The sequence below is a fragment of the Oryctolagus cuniculus genome, chromosome 4 (genome assembly GCF_964237555.1).
Source record: "Oryctolagus cuniculus chromosome 4, mOryCun1.1, whole genome shotgun sequence".
Lineage (NCBI taxonomy): Eukaryota > Metazoa > Chordata > Mammalia > Lagomorpha > Leporidae > Oryctolagus > Oryctolagus cuniculus.
Window position 1 is genome coordinate 140,442,380 of NC_091435.1, and position 17,075 is coordinate 140,459,454.

The following is a 17,075-nucleotide window of genomic DNA, read 5'->3' on the forward strand; positions in this document are numbered from 1 at the left end:
CAACTTTTAGATTATAGCAAGTTTTCCCACCATAACCACCATCCCACCCGCAAACCATCCCATCTCCTACTCCCTCTCCCATCTCATTCTCCATTAAGATTCATTTTTAATTATCTTTATATACAGAAGATCAACTCTATACTACATAAAAATTTCAACAGTTTGCACCCACACAGACACACAAGGTATAAAGTACTGTCTGAAGATTAGTTTTACCGCTAATTCTCAGAGTATAACACATTAAGGACAGAGGTCCTACATAGCATAGGAAGTAAGTGCACAGTGATTCCTGTTGTTGATTTAACAATTGACACTCTTATTTATGACGTCAGTAATCACCCAAGGCTCTTGTCATGAGCTGCCAAGGCTATGGAAGCCTCTTGAGTTCACAAACTCCAACATTATTTAGACAAGGCCATAGTCAACGTGGAAGTTCTCTGCTCCCTTCAGAGAAAGGTACCTCCTTCTTTGATGGCCCGTTCTTTCCACTGGGATCTCACTCACAGAGATCTTTCATGTAGGTCATTTTTGGCCACAGTATCTTGGCTTTCCATGCGAGAAACTCTCATGCCATTAACAGCAAACATGTGGGTGGGATGGGGTCTAGCGGCTGCTCTGAGAGCCTGTGGTGCCTGGGGACTGCCACAAATGTCGGGGATCCTCACTGGGTGTGGATGGGATGACCTTGCATGGGTTATTGCCTCGAGGTCATCTAAATTCATCCCACGGGTATTTGGGGGGTGGCTGACCAGGCATTGCTGCGCTGTCTGCTGTCATGTCATTTTCACTGTCGGAGCTCTCTCTCCCCAAGTCATCAACTGTTGCCTGTGAGGCAGTGGCCTGGAGTGACAGGCTCTTATCACTCACAGATTCGCTATGTTTGGTAATCTGTGTGGGATTCTGAGAGGGGGTATCTTTCCCACGTTTGAGTGCTTAAGAGCAGCACACCACGGCAACTCTAATCAAAGGAAAGACAGGCACAGCACTGCTGCCATAACAAAGCAAATTCCTAGCACCTCAGCGGCTGATGGCATTCTGCATGGGGTTCCCTATGTGAGACGAACAGACAGTGGTGTATCAGATCGTACGTATGTCGTGTGCTTAGTGGGGGACTTCCTTGATTCGTTAGGTCAAGGCCGTATGCCCACACGGTGTCTCTGGAGCGTCACCTCTCTCGAGTGAGGGAAGATGACTTGGTTCCGAATTCTGGGATGATCAGTCCCTTGTGTGAATTCACCAGGCGAACCGAAAGTAAAAGGAGGAGCCGAGAAGCGTGTTAAGCTTCTGGGTGGTGTGTGCCTAACCTGGGGTCACTTAGAGGACAAGGACAAGGAAAGGGGCGCAAGGGGTTCTGTGCTCACCCTCAAAGAACTGAACAGCATACAAAACACCGAGGGGCCTTCTTGCCGAAATCCAGGGGGGACCTCGCCGAGTCCGACACGCTGTCTCTCTCTCAGTCACGTTGGGTGCCAGATGTTGCTGTGGATTCGTTCTGAGAGTAGGAGCGCGTGTGAGCAAGAGGCGCGGAGTCACCGCACAGACCCCGGGAGTCGGGTGAAAGCGGGCCAGAGGTGAGCAGCCCGCAGACTTGTTTATTGCAGTTGGTGCAACAACTTATATAGCTGAGGCAGCCAATTCGGTCAAGGGGCAGTTTATGCCGTAACCAATCACTGCCTGTTGCCAGGCAGGCTCCTTTGCCAGGTGGGTTCCAAAGCCATTCCGGAGTAACTGACGCTTGCTCGCCAGCACCATCTTGGCACGGCCTTCTCCTTCTACCACATCTGGCGCCCAACACAGGTAATAGTTGATGACTTGGGGAGAGAGAGCTCTGACAGTGAAAATGACATGACAGCAGACAGCGCAGCAACGCCTAGTCAGCCACCCCCCAAATATCCATGGGATGAATTTAGATGACCTTGAGGCGATAACCCATGCGAGGTCATCCCATCCACACCCAGTGAGGATCCCCACGTTTGTGGCAGTCCCTGGGTACCCCAGGCTCTCAGAGCAACCACTAGACCCCACCCCACCCACATGTTTGCCGTTAATGTCAGAGCGGATGTAGAATTCAGGCCCTGGATTCCAACACCCATAAATGACCTTACTATGCTAAAAAAGGCTTCTCAAGAGTCAGGCCCCGACTCTCCCTACTTTGAACAGGTGCTCACACAATAGGCAGTGAACCTTCAAACTCATTTTGACTGGGTTACACTGCTCAAAGCATGTTCGTCGAGACCACAGTTCTTACAGTGGAAAGCCTCCTGTGAGGAAGAGGCTGAAACCGTGGCGAGGAATAATGCTGCCTATGGAATAGCAGTCACCTTTGATATGCTTACAAGCCGCGGCACCTGCATATTCTCATGAACAGCCTGTGTCAGAGTAGCTGCCTATTCTGATCAGGTCAGAGATTTGGCACTTAGAGCCTTAAAAAATACAAATTCTCCTTATTATAGTCAGCTCTTTAGAAACCTAGTTCAAGGCCCAGGCAAATAGTTCCCCGATTTCCTTGCCAGAGTCTTGGAGGCAACAGAGAAAAGATTACCACTTGGCCCTGATCCAGACAATTTGGTCAAACATTTAGCTTGGGAAGGCGCTACCAAAGAGGCAAAAGCTGCAATCGCCCCAGTCTTATGAATAGCAGCCACAAAGGAGGCAAACCCTGCTGATACACCCATACAGGCCCTAACTGTGGCCATTACAAACTGAACACAAGGAAGCCTAATGATCCTCTGGTTTGTTGGGGATCTCAGGAAATGGGACACCTACGGCGAAACTGCCCAAAGACTGACAGACGGGGCAAGCCCAAAACACCATGTCCCAGGTAAAAAAAAGGCTTTCATTGGGCAAAAGATTACAAGACCAAGCCTTTAAACTCCCAGCGGGGTGGCCCTCAGCCCAGCAAGTAAGAGGGAGTCCTACCACCATTAACTGGTGGGTTCCTGTCTTCCATCTGAGGCCAAAATTGACCCTATACTTAGATGACATTGTCTTTGTGGGTTTAATTGATACGGGGTCAGATGTCACTGTCTTAAAAGCTGGGGACCCAAGAGAAATGCAACATTGGAAGACAGTGCCTAGCCCTGACCGCCAAGGCGTTGGAGGATTAAAATCGGCTGATCAGGTCATCATGCCTGTAATGTGGCGAGATGACAATGGAGATACCGGAACCATCTTTCCACTAATTGCTGAGGTTTCCATGACCTTACTGGGGAGAGATGTGCTCTCATACACGCAAGCGGTCCTTACTACGGATCACAAATCTCCACAAGCCAGCAGCTTTGATGGAGAGCCTACAAGTAAGATCCACCCCCAATTCTAGAGGTCACTGCTCACCTCAGACAAAAGCCAGGCCCAAACCCCATTGAATGGGAAAAAGCAGGAAACATCTGGGTAGAGCAGTGGCCAATATTACAACCTAAACTTGGCATCCTTAGAGAACTGGTACAGGAACAATTGGAAAAGGGACACATAGAGCCCTCCACTAGCCCTTACAACACACCCATTTTTGTGATACCAAAGAAACAGGGAAAATATAGGCTACTACAGGATTTGAGAGCCATCAACAAAATAATTAAAAAGATGGGAACATTCCAGGCTGGCACTCCCCATCCAGGGCCATTCCTAATGGATACCACATAGTTACCATTGATATTAAAGATTGTGTCTTTTCCATTCCCATCGTGGAGGAGGATAAGGCCTACTTCGCCTTTACAGTGTGGGAGCCCAATTTCCAGCTCCCAGCAAAAAGATTTCAGTGGACAGTACTCCCAGAAGGCATGAAAAACAGCACTGCTATTTGCCAAAGATACATTTTGCATGTGACCAGCACACTTAAAAGATCAGTGTTTGGTCATGCATTATGTGGATCTTACTTGCTCACGAGAATGTGGCAACCCTGAAGGCCTGTCTAGGTGAGGCAGTAAGAAATTTACAATTCCTGGGTTTGTCTATTGCCACAGAAAAGGCACAACATTTTCCTTCCTTTCAATTCCTGGGTTCTCAAATCTTCTCCCATATATCTCCAAGGGGCCCAAACCTAAAAGTCAAGCATAAATACTCACTTATGAACTTCAGCAACTATGCAGCCAAACCAATTGGCTGAAGCCCTTCTGTCCTCCAGCCCCTGCAGAACTTAGACTGTTATTCAATTTACTAAGGGGAACAGCCTTCCTCAAATATCACATTGACACCAGCAGCCGAATGCACTATAGAAAAGATCAACACCCAGTTGTCAAATTTAAAAACCTTTAGATATGACCCTTGGGTGCCTCTATTTGCCATAACCGTATCTACCCTCAAGGCCCCCTTAGGAGTTTTTTGGCAACAAGATGGACCACTTTGGGCAGACATAGCCTGGAGCGAGTGCCATAAAATCATTAACAAAGTAGATGCCATCCTTATGATGGGACGTAAATTAAGATATTATGCCAATAAGATATTTAACACAGAGTCAGACATAGTGGTCCTACCCCTATCGCAATTAGAACTGTCCACATTGATGCAGAATAGCATGTTCTTTCAAACTTTATGATAAATTTCCCAGGACAGGTTGACAATCACCTGCCGGCAGACAGGCTACTCCAGACATTACAAACCTTAGAAACAGACTATACAAACATGCTTTCCCTGCTAATCAACCTGTGTGCGTTTACAGATGCCAACAAGTCCCTGTCTGGAGTAGTGATCAAGTCCTCAACAGAAAAAGACAAGATCCATGAAGAACCCCATGGGGGATCAGTACAGTTGGGAGAAATAAGGCCAATAGTCAGGGTTCTACTCCTTAGCCAGGATGGGCTGCTAAATATATTTTCGGACAGCAAATACTCAGTTCAAGAAGCAAAGACGATCCCTTTTGCAGTCTTTAACCTGACCAATAAGCCAGTTGACCAGGTGTTCATGACACTTAAAGAGCTAACTGAGAATAGAAAACACCCATGGTATATCTCACACATAAAATCACATACTGGGTTACCTGGCTTTACTTCCCAAGGCAATGAAAAGGTTGATCGTCTTATTTCCTGCAACATGGCTTCTATTGGACACCTAGAACAGGCCCATATACTACCCTAAAATTTTCATATGTAAGCAAGCAACATTTTCCCAGAGCTAACAATGAGCCAATGCAAACACCTAGTGCGCTCTTACAAGAACTGCACCCTCCTCTCCCCATTAGGGCCACCGCAACAAGCAGGAGTGAACCCATGAGAACTTGCTCCCAATAAGCTCTGGCAAGAGGACATCACCCACATTAACTCCTTTGGTAAACTTCAGTTTGTCCATGTGGTGGTAGATACTTATTCAAAGGCTGTATTTGCAACAGCCCAATCTGGAGAAAAGGCTACTAATGTCAGTCAGCCATGCTGATCCTCAGTGTCTCCTGGACCATAGAGACAGGTAATGGGCCAGCGTATACATCACAGGAATTTAATTCCTTCCTGATGTCCTGGAACATACAATCTGTCACAGGTATCCCATACAACCCACACGGGCAGCCAATCATTGAAAGAATTCATAGGATGATTAAAGATCTCTTACAAAGAAAAACAATCATATGCCCCCAGACCCAAAGCTTGCTTTGACTGAGGTCCTTTTCACTATCAATTTTCTTACTTTTGATTCCCAAGGGGTCAATCCAGCTTATAAACACTGGGGATCCTTTCTATCCCAGACCCCATCCCCTATAGTTAGGTGGAAAGACCCCCTGACAGGAGAATGAAGGGACCACACCCTCTCCTAACCAAGGGCCGAGGATATGCTTGTGTCTTTCCAGAGAATGCGGGACAGCCCATTGGGTACCAGCCAGAAACATCAAGCCTGCAACTGACAGTCAACTAGAACCAGCTGAACAAGACTGAGAGTCTGCCTTGTTAGCAGACGCATCTGCCCTATCATCTTTCCCTGAGGAACTGCCCACAGCCACATCCACTACTGCTTTACACCCCTCTAGCTCTGGTCAGCCACTCGAATGGCCCACAACCTGCGTGTGGTCATGCTATTCCTGATTACCATTCTTTCTCATTCCTACCTCCATCTGAGCAAGCACTCCTGGGGTCTCCCATTTTGAGGGCTGGTTAGTCAACCATGGATAAGATCCCCTGGGGGACAAGCTAAAACAGGCATAGACATGTACAGAGACCACATGGAAACAGAGTCAACAATGGTATAGCCAAGGATCATGCCTCCTGTTGCTCAAAAATAAATGAAAAGGGGTAAATGTGGTGGAATGAGAAGGCCATGCCAAGATGGTGCTGGCAAGTGAGCGTCAGTTACTCAGGAAATGGCTTCAGAACCCACCTGGCAAGGGAGCCTGCCTGGCAACAGGCAGTGATTGGTTAGGGCATAAACCGCCCCTTACTGGATTGGCTGCTGCACCAACTGAAATGAATGAGTCTGTGGGCTGCTCGCTTCTGGCCCACTTTCACCCGACTCCTGGTATCTGAGTGGTGACTCCGCGCCTCTTGCCCTCACCGCACTTCTCTCAGAACGAATCCACAGCAACACCAGACAGTGAATCACAGTGTACACCAGTTCCTCCGGAAGGAACCTGAAACCGTGCATCGAGGAGCAAGCGAGAGGATGGCCCAGGAAAAGCACCACGGGCACACAGGAGTGTCCGCTGCACCAGCTCGAGACTGGTCGGGGGCCTGCCCTGCTGGCGGCCAGGGAGAGAACTGCCACCCCTCACGCGGGTTATGGGGTGGTCTTTTCAAAACACAAACGAGATCCAGGCAAGCTGTGCTAAAACCCCGCAGAGGCCTTCCCTGCTTTAGGATGACATCCCAACTCCTCACGGCAGGCCTGCCCTGTCCACGGCCCACCCCGCACCCCAGCCTTGCCTGCTCGGCTCCCCTCATGCTCCCTCCAAGTCTCTTCCAGTCCCAGGACCTTGAGACACACTGGTGCCAGGGCTGCCCACGTGGCCTGGTCCATTTCCTTCAGACCGCTCACTTCAACCTGCAGTTATCACATGCACCTGCCTGCTGGTTTACCATCCACTCTGCCCACCCCCCTTCACTGCTGCACCTCCAGGCTGCAGCCGGCAGCAAACATGTATCCAGTGAGTGAGTGAAGAGACTGTGCATAGAAAACACAAGCCAGGCTCAGACGGAAAAAGTGATCTGCGGCTCTGTTGATGGCTTTCCCTCAGCACTCAAGACATTCCAATACACTATACAACGGACATACTCAGGATTTACTGTCCATCTACTCGCCAGAAGTGAAGCCCTACAAGAGTAGCAATCTTGGATTTATTTTTTCCCATGGATGTATCTTGAGCACCTAGAACAGTATCCAGCACACAGCACATCCTCAAAATGTACTCGTTTTCAAAATGAACCACCTGGGACAGGTGTCTGGCCCAGCAATTAAGATGCCACCTGGCACACCTGTATCCCACATGGAGTACTTGTGTTCGAAGCCTGGGCCCTGCCTCCAATTCCAGCTTCCTGCTACAGCACACCGTGGGAGGCAGCAGGTGATGGCCCATGTGCTAGGGTCCCTGCCACCCACATGGGAGATCTAGACTGAGTTTTTGGCTTCTGGCTTTGGCCTTACCCAGACCTGGCCGTCGGGAGCAGGTATATGGTAAGTCAATCAGGATGGGACCCTTTGGTAGGCAACCATCTCTCTGTGCTTCTCAAATAAATAAAATGTTTCAAATGAACAACCTATACTATAATTAGATATGTTTGCAAATCAGCAATACATGAACCACTCACCATAAATACTGCCCGTTACCATTCTCAGCTGTCTGAGCCTCCCAAACCATTCTGAATAAAGTCACTTTTGTCTGATACATTTCAGGTTGTGAGGCACTCTGCATCTTATCTCGCTGAAATCCTCCCTTCTGCTCCTCCCATCCCCCCCCCCCAAAAAAAAAAAAACAAAAACAAAACAGTGAGGCAGGCACATAAAACACAAATACGGAGACACGCTCACAGAACTAAGTGGATTCACAGTCAACGCTCAGTACAAGGAAGCTGCTATATTGTGATGCCCACGTGACGCTGTGAGAACTGAACCCAGAAGTGACCTGCTGATGGCAAAGCCTGCCACTTCCCGTGGAGGGCTGGGAGTCAGGGCACTCACCCTATGCCCCGCATGTGACACCCACAGCGGTGATTACATCAGAGCAGGGCACATTGAGTCCCAGCTGTGGGCCTGTGGTGGAATGAGAAGGCCATGCCAAGGTGGCCGCTGGCAAGCGAGCGTCAGTTACTCAGGAATGGCTTTGAAACCCACCTGGCAACGGAGCCTTCCTGGCAACAGGCTGTGATTGGATGGCTTTGGAAACTGCTTGGCAACAGGCTGTGACTGGTTGGGGCATAGACCGCCCCTTGACCAGATTGGCTGGTCGTGGCTATATAAGATGTTGCACCAACTGCAATAAACGAGTCTGCGGGCTGCTCGCCTCAAGCCTGCTTTCACCCAACTCCCAGGGTCTGTGTGGTGACTCTGCACCTCTTGCCCCCACCACGCTCCTCCTCTCAGAAACTAATCCACTGCAACATTGCTGAGAAATCAACTGCAACATGGGCCTGTTACACAAAGTCACCCCTCAAGAAGCTCCTGGCCGGAAGGGACCCAGGCCGGGACTCTAGAGGTAGGGCTGCGGGGTGGGATGGAGGGGCAGAAGTCACCAAGAGATGCTGAGGAACATGTCAGAGGGGCAGCTGAGGATGGGAATTAAGGCGAGCAGACCCCTGGGACAATCTGGGCACTGCTGGACCACCAGCCTTGGACCTGGGATCTTTTGTAGCTGTACACCTGGCCATTTTCCAGGTGCTACCTGACGGAAAACATTCGCACAGCCAGGATTTGCTTTTTCTTTTTTTCCCCCTGGTTTATTTATTTACTCGAAAGGCAGAGCAACAGAGATGGAAATGGAGAAGGAGGAGGCTGGAGAAGTTCCACCTGCTGGTTTACTCCCCCAAATGGTCGCAATGGCCAGGGCTGGGTTAGGCTGACGCCAGAAACCAGGAACTCCATCCTCGTCTCCCACATAGGAGGCAGGGGCTCAAGTACTTGGTCCATCTTTCACTGCCTTTGAGGTACATTAGCAGGGAGCTGGATTGGAAGTACAGTAGCAGGGATGTGAACTGGCACTCTGATGCAGGATGCCAGTGTTGAAGGTGGTAGCTGAGCCCTCCGCCACAGCGCCACCCCCAGGGCCGCTCTTCAGCAGGGAGGCGAGTTCTCTGGGCCTCCTTCCCCCACTGCGAGGGGTGGACGTCCTCTCAGCAAAGGCTGATGTGCTCTCGGGGCCAGACAGGCTCATGCTGGGGCTGGGGCTGGTCAGGGTGCAGCACAAGACCGACCGGAGTGTGTGATGCCTCAGTGGGAGAATTTCCGGGACAGAGCCAATTTCTGGTGTAAGCCTGCGCCACAACACAGGGGAGCCACAACACAGGGGAGACTCTTAAGGCCAACACGGAGTGGAACCATGGTCAGCGGGGCTCATCACAGTCCGAAATCCAAGCACGGTGGCCTTACTATCTTACTATGGCTTATGAGGTCTCAGGTGATTTGACCTCATTTCCTGCAACTCGAATGTCCACTGGCCTTCTTCCTGACCCTTCTATGTCCCCAAGATTCCCTTCACCTTGGGGCCTTTGCACATGCTGCCTCTGTGGCCCAGAATGCTCTCCAGTGCAGGAAAGAGTCTACCCTGATCTTCAGCCGTCAAGCCTCCCGGTCCCAAGCAGGTAGATCTACTATCCATTCTTGGCATGCTTTTCTTTCATTGTCCTTACTCTGATGTCGCTCCCCCTCTTCGTGGAGGAATGACACTAGACCCTGCCTAGGCTTCATATCCGAGTCACGCCACCATTATGTAGCTCCCCCTCTTCATGGAGGAACGACACTAAACCCTGCACTGTTCTTTCGTCTGCTTGGCCCTCCCCGGGTTTGCTGCTGGTTCTTCCCGGGTTGGCTACCGTCCCTTCCACCTCCGTGGAAGGGTGGTTCCCCCTAGCCACTTTCCCCACTTCTGCGGGGGAGCGGCACACCGCCGGCCGGCTCTCTCGGGGGCTGCACAGGTGTTCCCTCAGATGTTCCCCTTAGATGTTCCTGGTGCATGTGGTCTCTCTCCTCCTTTATAGTCCTCTTCCACCAATCCCAACTCTGCTACCCACACGCCGAGTACGCTGCTCTCCTCCAATCAGGAGCAGGTCCTACAGTTTATTGGTTGAACTGGAGGCAGCTGCGTAGAAGCTGTTTCCTCCTCTCCCAGCGCCATATTGTGGGAGAGCAGATGCATAGAATAAGTCTTAATTCGAGAACAGTCTAATCCGAGTTGCTCCCCACACTCTGACAGTACTAAAACAAGATGTGACCAGCGTGGGATGTGACTTTACTGCAGAGGGAGCACTCTGAGGGCTGAGATGGTCGAGCACCTTCTCCCTAGCACGGGACCTCTGCTTACGACCAGAGTGAGTGCAAGGCACAAAGCTTGCTGGAGCCACCACACCTGACCACAGCGTGAGGTTCAGCGCGAGCGGCTCCATTATTTGCCCAACTGTGCCGATGGGGGAACGACATCAGTTGGGCATACAAGCGTCAGGAGGGCTGTTCTGACATGTGTGGGGGTGGGAGACAGCTACACACAGAAAACAGATCGGCACTGCTGGCCTGCCGCTGAGCTGTGCCACACCAGCTGAGATGGCGGCACCCTCCCAAGGCTCTCAACACGAGGAGAACGGCAATCCCTCAAGCCCTGCCCACAGGTTTCACTCAGAGCCCAGGGACGCGGAACTGGCAACACAATTTTAAACTGACTTAAAGAAACACCGCGGCTGCGAAGCGGGCGAGGAGGCGTGGGTGTGGTGTGGGGCCCAGGTGCCGCGGGTCTGGGAGGACTTGGCTTCCACGTGGTAGCCCCCCTCCCTGCACTCCCACGGCTCCCCGCTCGCAGGAATCACTTCCAGGTCCTTCCCACGGCCTCTGCCTCGCTGAGCTCCCGAGAAGCTAATGTGCAGACGGCGCTGGGCCTCTGCCCAGCCTCAGGGGCCTGGGCTGTGGCTGCGCACGCGTCCCAAGCCCTGCTCTGCAGCCGCTCAGCCAGCGTGCACCCGCCCGCCGTCCTCCGGCAGGAGCAGGTACGGTAATCCGTGCTTGTCAGGAGGGAGCGCAGCCCCAGGGTGCGCTCGGACTCACCCCACAACCTCCAGAAGGACCCTGAAGAGATGACGTCACCCAAACGCAATCCACGTCCTGGCAGGTGGTGTCTAGGCAGGCGCCCTCCCAGCATCCTGCTGTGCGCCTCCTGCTGAGAACCGTGGAGACGGGGCACAGGTGGGCTGGCCCACCGGGCTTCGCGCTGCACCTCGAGGAGCTGGGGGAACATCTCCTGTGGCTGCAGCAGCCCTCCTGGGCAGCCTCTCCGAGGGTCACTTTAGAGTGACAGCCACATCGCTCACAAACCCAGCAACGACCCCTCTGCAATTTATTCTTTTGGCAGAAGGAAATTCAGTCAACCACGGCAGCCCAGTGCTATGCTCCAACTCCTAAGCACGCCTGTGTGTTCCCAGCACTGCGGGCCACACGACATGCACATCGTCGCACATGGTCCCATTGAAGCCTGCAGCAATCTTAATGTGCCCACCAGAAAACAGGCTGAGAGAGGCCTTGGGGCTTGGCCAAGATCATTTAGTGATGCCATCTAGTGATGGCAGAGCTGGGACTCGAACCCAGGCAGTGGGGTTCTGAAACCACTATCTAGTCAGGTGCAGCAGCACCAAGACATACAGAACTCAGCACTTCCAGGTCATTATTGGTTGCATTTAATGAAATGCCTCTGCACTGGAGTGGGGCCACCTCTCGCTAATGGGCACAGATCCCACATCTAACACCAGACGGCCCTGGGGTGAACACTGAAGGGAAATTCAGTGTTTGCCATAAAATTCTGCTCTTAATTCATTGTCTTAAAAAAATGGAAATTTCAAAGAATACCAGGGTACCTCAAAAAGTTCATAGAAAATGGAATTAAAAGATAAGTTTACTTTGGTGCAAAATTTTTTTGCTGTCCACATATAGTTTTTTTTTAAATAATACACACTTCCAAGATCTTTTTGAAAACCCCTTAGGATGGCAATGATAAATATTAATCATTTTTATTTTTATTTTTATTTTCATCCACTTTCGTTTCAAGAATGCCTACCACCCACCTTTCACTGGGTGTAACCTAAGGCGACATCGAAGGAGAATGTGGGGAGGGCCAGGTTTCTGATCCAGGAGAGCTGAGGTCCCGGGTGCTGCCTTAGCCCATTCTCAGGGAAGGGCTCTACCGAAGGCAGGCCAGGTCCAGCCTGGAACAGACGTTTGCAGCCTGAACCCTGAGGTCAGGTGCACCTGGCTTTGTAGTGCTCTTGGCACCCCCTTTTTACTCACCCACAAAATGGGGTTAATCATACAATCTGCTGGGACTTCAATGAGCATTAAATGATGACCCCTATGATGGGCTTGACATAGTGTTGGGCACAAGAACCAAGCTTCATAAACAGTAGCCATTGTTAGTTTTACTTTTACCAATTAATTATCCTTGATCACAAATGCATGCTCAAAATTAGGGAGCGAAATTCCTCAGTGGGAGGGACAAATGTCCTACTTCCTGTGTGCCCAGAGGGGCCCCCCCATGATGCTTGGTCATCACTTCCCCAATGCAGAGCAGTTACATGGAGCCTTAGCCACAGTGCGTGAGCATGAGCATGATTGTGCACACACACACATACTTGTGCACACAGAGGCACGTACATATGCACGCATGTGCACACATACACACAAGGGCACACACATGCATGCACACATATACGCATGTGCACACAGGCCTTTAGTTACGAGGATCATGTAACCCAGCTCCTTTTCTTTCTTCAGTTGTACTGTTAACATTCCTTTGAAGCACATGGAAAATGGTATTAACTATTTAAATAAAAATCTTTCAAGTGGACTATTAATTAGGCATTCTGGGCTGGCGCCGCGGCTCACTAGGCTAATCCTCCGCCTTGTAGCACCGGCACACCGGATTCTGTCCCGGTTGCCCCTCTTCCAGGACAGCTCTCTGCTGTGGCCCGGGAGTGCAGTGGAGGATAGCCCAAGTGCTTGGGAGAAGCACCTGGCTCCCGGCTTTGGATCAGCGCGGTGCACCAGCCACAGCGCACCGGCCGCGGTGGCCATTGGAGGGTGAACCAACGGCAAAAGGAAGACCTTTCTTTCTGTCTCTCACTGTCCACTCTGCCTGTCCAAAAAAAAAAAAAAAAAAAAAAAAAGCGAAGGCACACAGGCCAGGCTGGGGTATGACTCGTAGATGGTGGGTTCCGAGCCTGCGTGGGACAAGGCCATTCTTCTCCTCTATCCAGCCTCATCAGCCCTGCCTGCCATAGCTCATGGGCTCTCACAGAGCACCTCTCCTCCCTTCTCTTCAAGAAGGTTTCTGGAAGGCAGAGCCGTGAGATCTCCTATCTCTTATTCTACACACAAAAAAAGTATTTGAAAGGCAGAGTTACAGACACACACACACACACACACAGAGAGAGAGAGAGAGAGAGAGAGAGAGAGAGAGAGAGAGAGATCTTCCAACTACTGGTTCACTCCCTAAATGGCTAGAAGCCTGAAAAATCCATCAGGGTCTCCCATGGAGGTCGCAGGGGCCCAAACACTTGGGCCATCTTCTGCTTCTTTCCCAGACGCATTAGCAGGGAGCTGGGTAGGAAGTGGAGCAGCCAGGACTCGAATGGGCACCCACATGAGATGCTGGTGTCATAGGCAACAGCCTAACCTACTCTGCCATAACACTGGCTCCATGTGACTCATTTTAGAGAATATTTTGATGTTTGGATGTTTTTTTTAGTTGATGTCTCAGTTTAATGGATTAGTTTGTGCTTTGTTCAATCATACATATATGTGTGTGTATATGTATATATAAACACATACATACATATAAAAATATAAATTCATTATATAAATACTTATATAAATAAGATAATATATATATACACATACCACATATTAAAAATTGGGGTTCAGTTTGGAGCATAACACGTGTATGTGCTTTACTGCAGATTTTGATTCAAGCCTGACGTCCCTGATGAGAATTGCTGGGCACTGGGAAACACAGTCCGCAAATGCAGCAATTCCAGACTTCCCGCTCCCAGTCCCGCCAGGCCACCACTTCTCTCCCTAGAGTTATTCACCTTTATCCTCAGGAGAGAAGCAGGCCCTCTGCTCATCTGCCCTGGGCCTCAGATTCCAGTCCTGCTAGCTCAACAGCTGGGTGAACGTGGCAGTTAACCTCTCGAGACTTGTTTGTCAATTTTCTTGTTTTTTTTTTTTTTTTTTTTTTTTTTTTAAGATTGATTTATTTCTTTGAAAGGCAGAATTACAGGGGGTGGCAGGCAGAGAGAGATCTTCCATTTGCAGGTCTCACTCCCCAAATGATCTCAATGGCCAGGGCTGGGCCAGGTGGAAGCCAGGAGTCAGGAAACTCCATCTGGGTGTCCCACGTGGGTGCAGGGGCCCAAGCACTTGGGCCATCCTCCAATGATTTCCCAGGCTCAATAGCAGAGGCCTGGATCAGATGTGGAGCAGCTGGGACTTAAACTGCACCGGGCGGATGGGATGCTGGCGTTGCAGGCAGTGGCTTAACCTGCTGCACCTCACCAGCCCCACCCGCCCCCCTTTTTTTTTAATCTAAAAGTGAACATAACAGTGCAACCTGGTTCTTATGAGGATTAAATAAGATAATGTTAAGTACGGGATCTCATTTTCTTGCTCATTGCTCATTTTATCCTCAATTTCCATGAAAATTCCAGAAAATAAAATAATGCCTCCAACTCTTTTCTGCAGCCCCTGGGATGATATAAGAAGCCAATGGAGGGACCGGTGCTTTCTGTCTTTCCAATAAAATAAATAAATCTTTAAAAAAAAAAAAGATGAAGAAGAACCCAATCTAACCCTTGGCAGGTGACTGTGTCTTGGGAGCAGGGGTCAGTCTGGGAGTGAGGATTTCCCTGAGGCTGAAGTTGACAGTGGTGTGGCCTGGACAGCATCAGCCTTTCAGAGCTCCCAGTGAGTCCAGTCAAGACCGGCTTTGGTCTGGAGCTCCAGGGCACCCAGGGCAGGCTGGCCCCAAAGAAGGGAGGCCAGCTGAAAATCCTCACGCAAGGGAAGTGCAGAGACAAATACGCAGGGGGGGGTGTCTGGCACAGCGGCTCAGAGGCTACTTGGGACACGCACATCCCATATGACATGTGCCTGGGTTAGCGTGCTGGTTCCACTTCCAATTCCAGCTTCCTGCTCGTGCCCTGGGAGGTGACTCAAGCACTTGGGTCCTTGTCACCCACATGGAAGACACAGGTTGCGGCTCAAGCTCCTGGCTTTGGCCTGTCTCAGCCCCAGCTGTTGCAGGCATTCAGGCAGTGAACCAGTGCATGGAAGATCTCTCTGTCTCTCAGATAAAGGTTAAAATACATACACACCCCAAACCAAATGCATAGCAACTTGAGGGGCTATCGGTAATAAGAGTTCCTATATTCAGGCCTTGGGAGAATATGCTAATATTTTTGGTAAAGTAATGTAATTAGAAGAACATTTCCTGTGGCTCACTAGGCTAATCCTCTGCCTACGGTGCTGGCACCCCAGGTTCTAGTCCCTGTTGGGGCGCTGGATTCTGTCCTGGTTGCTCCTCTTCCTGTCCAGCTCTCTGCTGTTGCCTGGGAAGACAGTGGAGGATGGCCCAAGTCCTTGCACCCACATGGGAGACCAGGAGAAGCACCTGGCTCCTGGCACAGTGCGCCAGCTGTGGCGGCCATTTGGGGGTGAACCAACGGAAGGAAGACCTTTCTCTCTCTAACTCTGCCTGTCAAAAAAAAAAACAAAAACAAAAACAAAAACAAAAAAAACCTCCAAAGGACAGATATGTGCATCAGGACATGATACATACAGTCAGCAACTGTGTGCTAACAAATACAAAACCTCTTCTGTTTTCTGCAGCCCTGGATGCCCCAATGGAAGAATACCCAGCGAAAGGCTGGGGTCTGAACAACCATAGGGAAGCTTCCAGAAGCCACACAGCGCCCTTCTTGCCCAGGTAAAGCAGCTGAGCGGGACCATCCTCAGACCGCCCCGACCCAAAATGGGATCATCGCCCGGTTTCTGCACACACGGAAGCGCGAAGGTAGCCAGCCCCAGCAGGCTGCTGGTGGACCGGGCTGGCAAGCCGGGCTGTTTTCCCATGGAGTGCTCTGTTTCCTTCACAGCTGATCTCCTCTCATCCTTCCCTGGATGGCGAGGGGCCTTGTACACACAAAAAACGTGCGTCATGATCTGGGTAGCAATCGGTACCAGCAAGAAGGAGAGGAGACGGGGACCTGGAGGCAGGTGCTGGGCGCAGCGGAGGAGGCTCCCCAGGAGGGCTCTGCACAGGTGCAGCAAACAGTACTCCCTGGTGCTGCACTCGGCTCCTGGGACCTTCTAGCTCTTTCCACGTGGTGCAGCCTACCCATTCTGCTCCTCCAGGTGAGCCAGGCTCACTAACATGGCTGGAGTTACAAAAGGAAATTCCCCAAGGCGGGTCCAGCCCTGAGAGCCGGCTGAAGGGCTTCAAAACTGCCTCGGGCGGAGCGCTTCCCAGGCAGAGCGCTTCCCTAGCTGTGTCTTCAGGTCCTGACTCTTGGCCACAGCCTCTCCCAGGCCACAGCGCCTGTCCCCAAGATGGCACTGCACCCGCACAGAGAAATGCCCTCAGACCCCGAGGACCTGGACACCCAGCCCCTACACCTTTCTCAAAATGGGGAGACGAATCAGCACAGCCGCACCAGGAACAGAGCTGGGGGTGTTTTAGGAAACTAACAGCAACCTGATCTAACCCCCTTCTTAATGTGAAAAAACCAACTTCAGAGATTATTGGCATCAGGGGTCATAGGGTTCTCCTCCACGGAGAAGTCCTCAGCCCGGAGGCTGCTTCTGGCACCAGCGGCCCCTCAGGTTCACCCTGCTTGTCCCTTGCCTCCTCTCTCTACACCCCCTCAGCTGTTCCCTGGGAAAGAGCTTTCTACAGAGAAGCAGACATGTCGCGGTGTGCC

At 50.9% G+C, this 17,075-nt stretch overlaps 1 long non-coding RNA gene across 13 annotated transcripts in view; it reads right to left on the bottom strand.

The window, feature by feature from the left end:
- The window catches only part of ZBTB38 (zinc finger and BTB domain containing 38), a 112,758-nt gene that overhangs the window by 42,939 nt on the left and 52,744 nt on the right, over positions 1-17,075 (bottom strand). The window contains exon 1 of one of the 13 annotated variants that reach the window (XR_007908738.2): positions 8,089-8,218. The exons of 11 other annotated variants lie outside the window; for them this stretch is intronic. This is a non-coding gene — a long non-coding RNA (zinc finger and BTB domain containing 38). Of the gene's footprint in view, positions 1-1,361; positions 1,498-8,088; positions 8,219-17,075 lie in introns of those variants that run through there. One more of the 13 variants, XR_007908739.2, reaches the window with a different exon arrangement.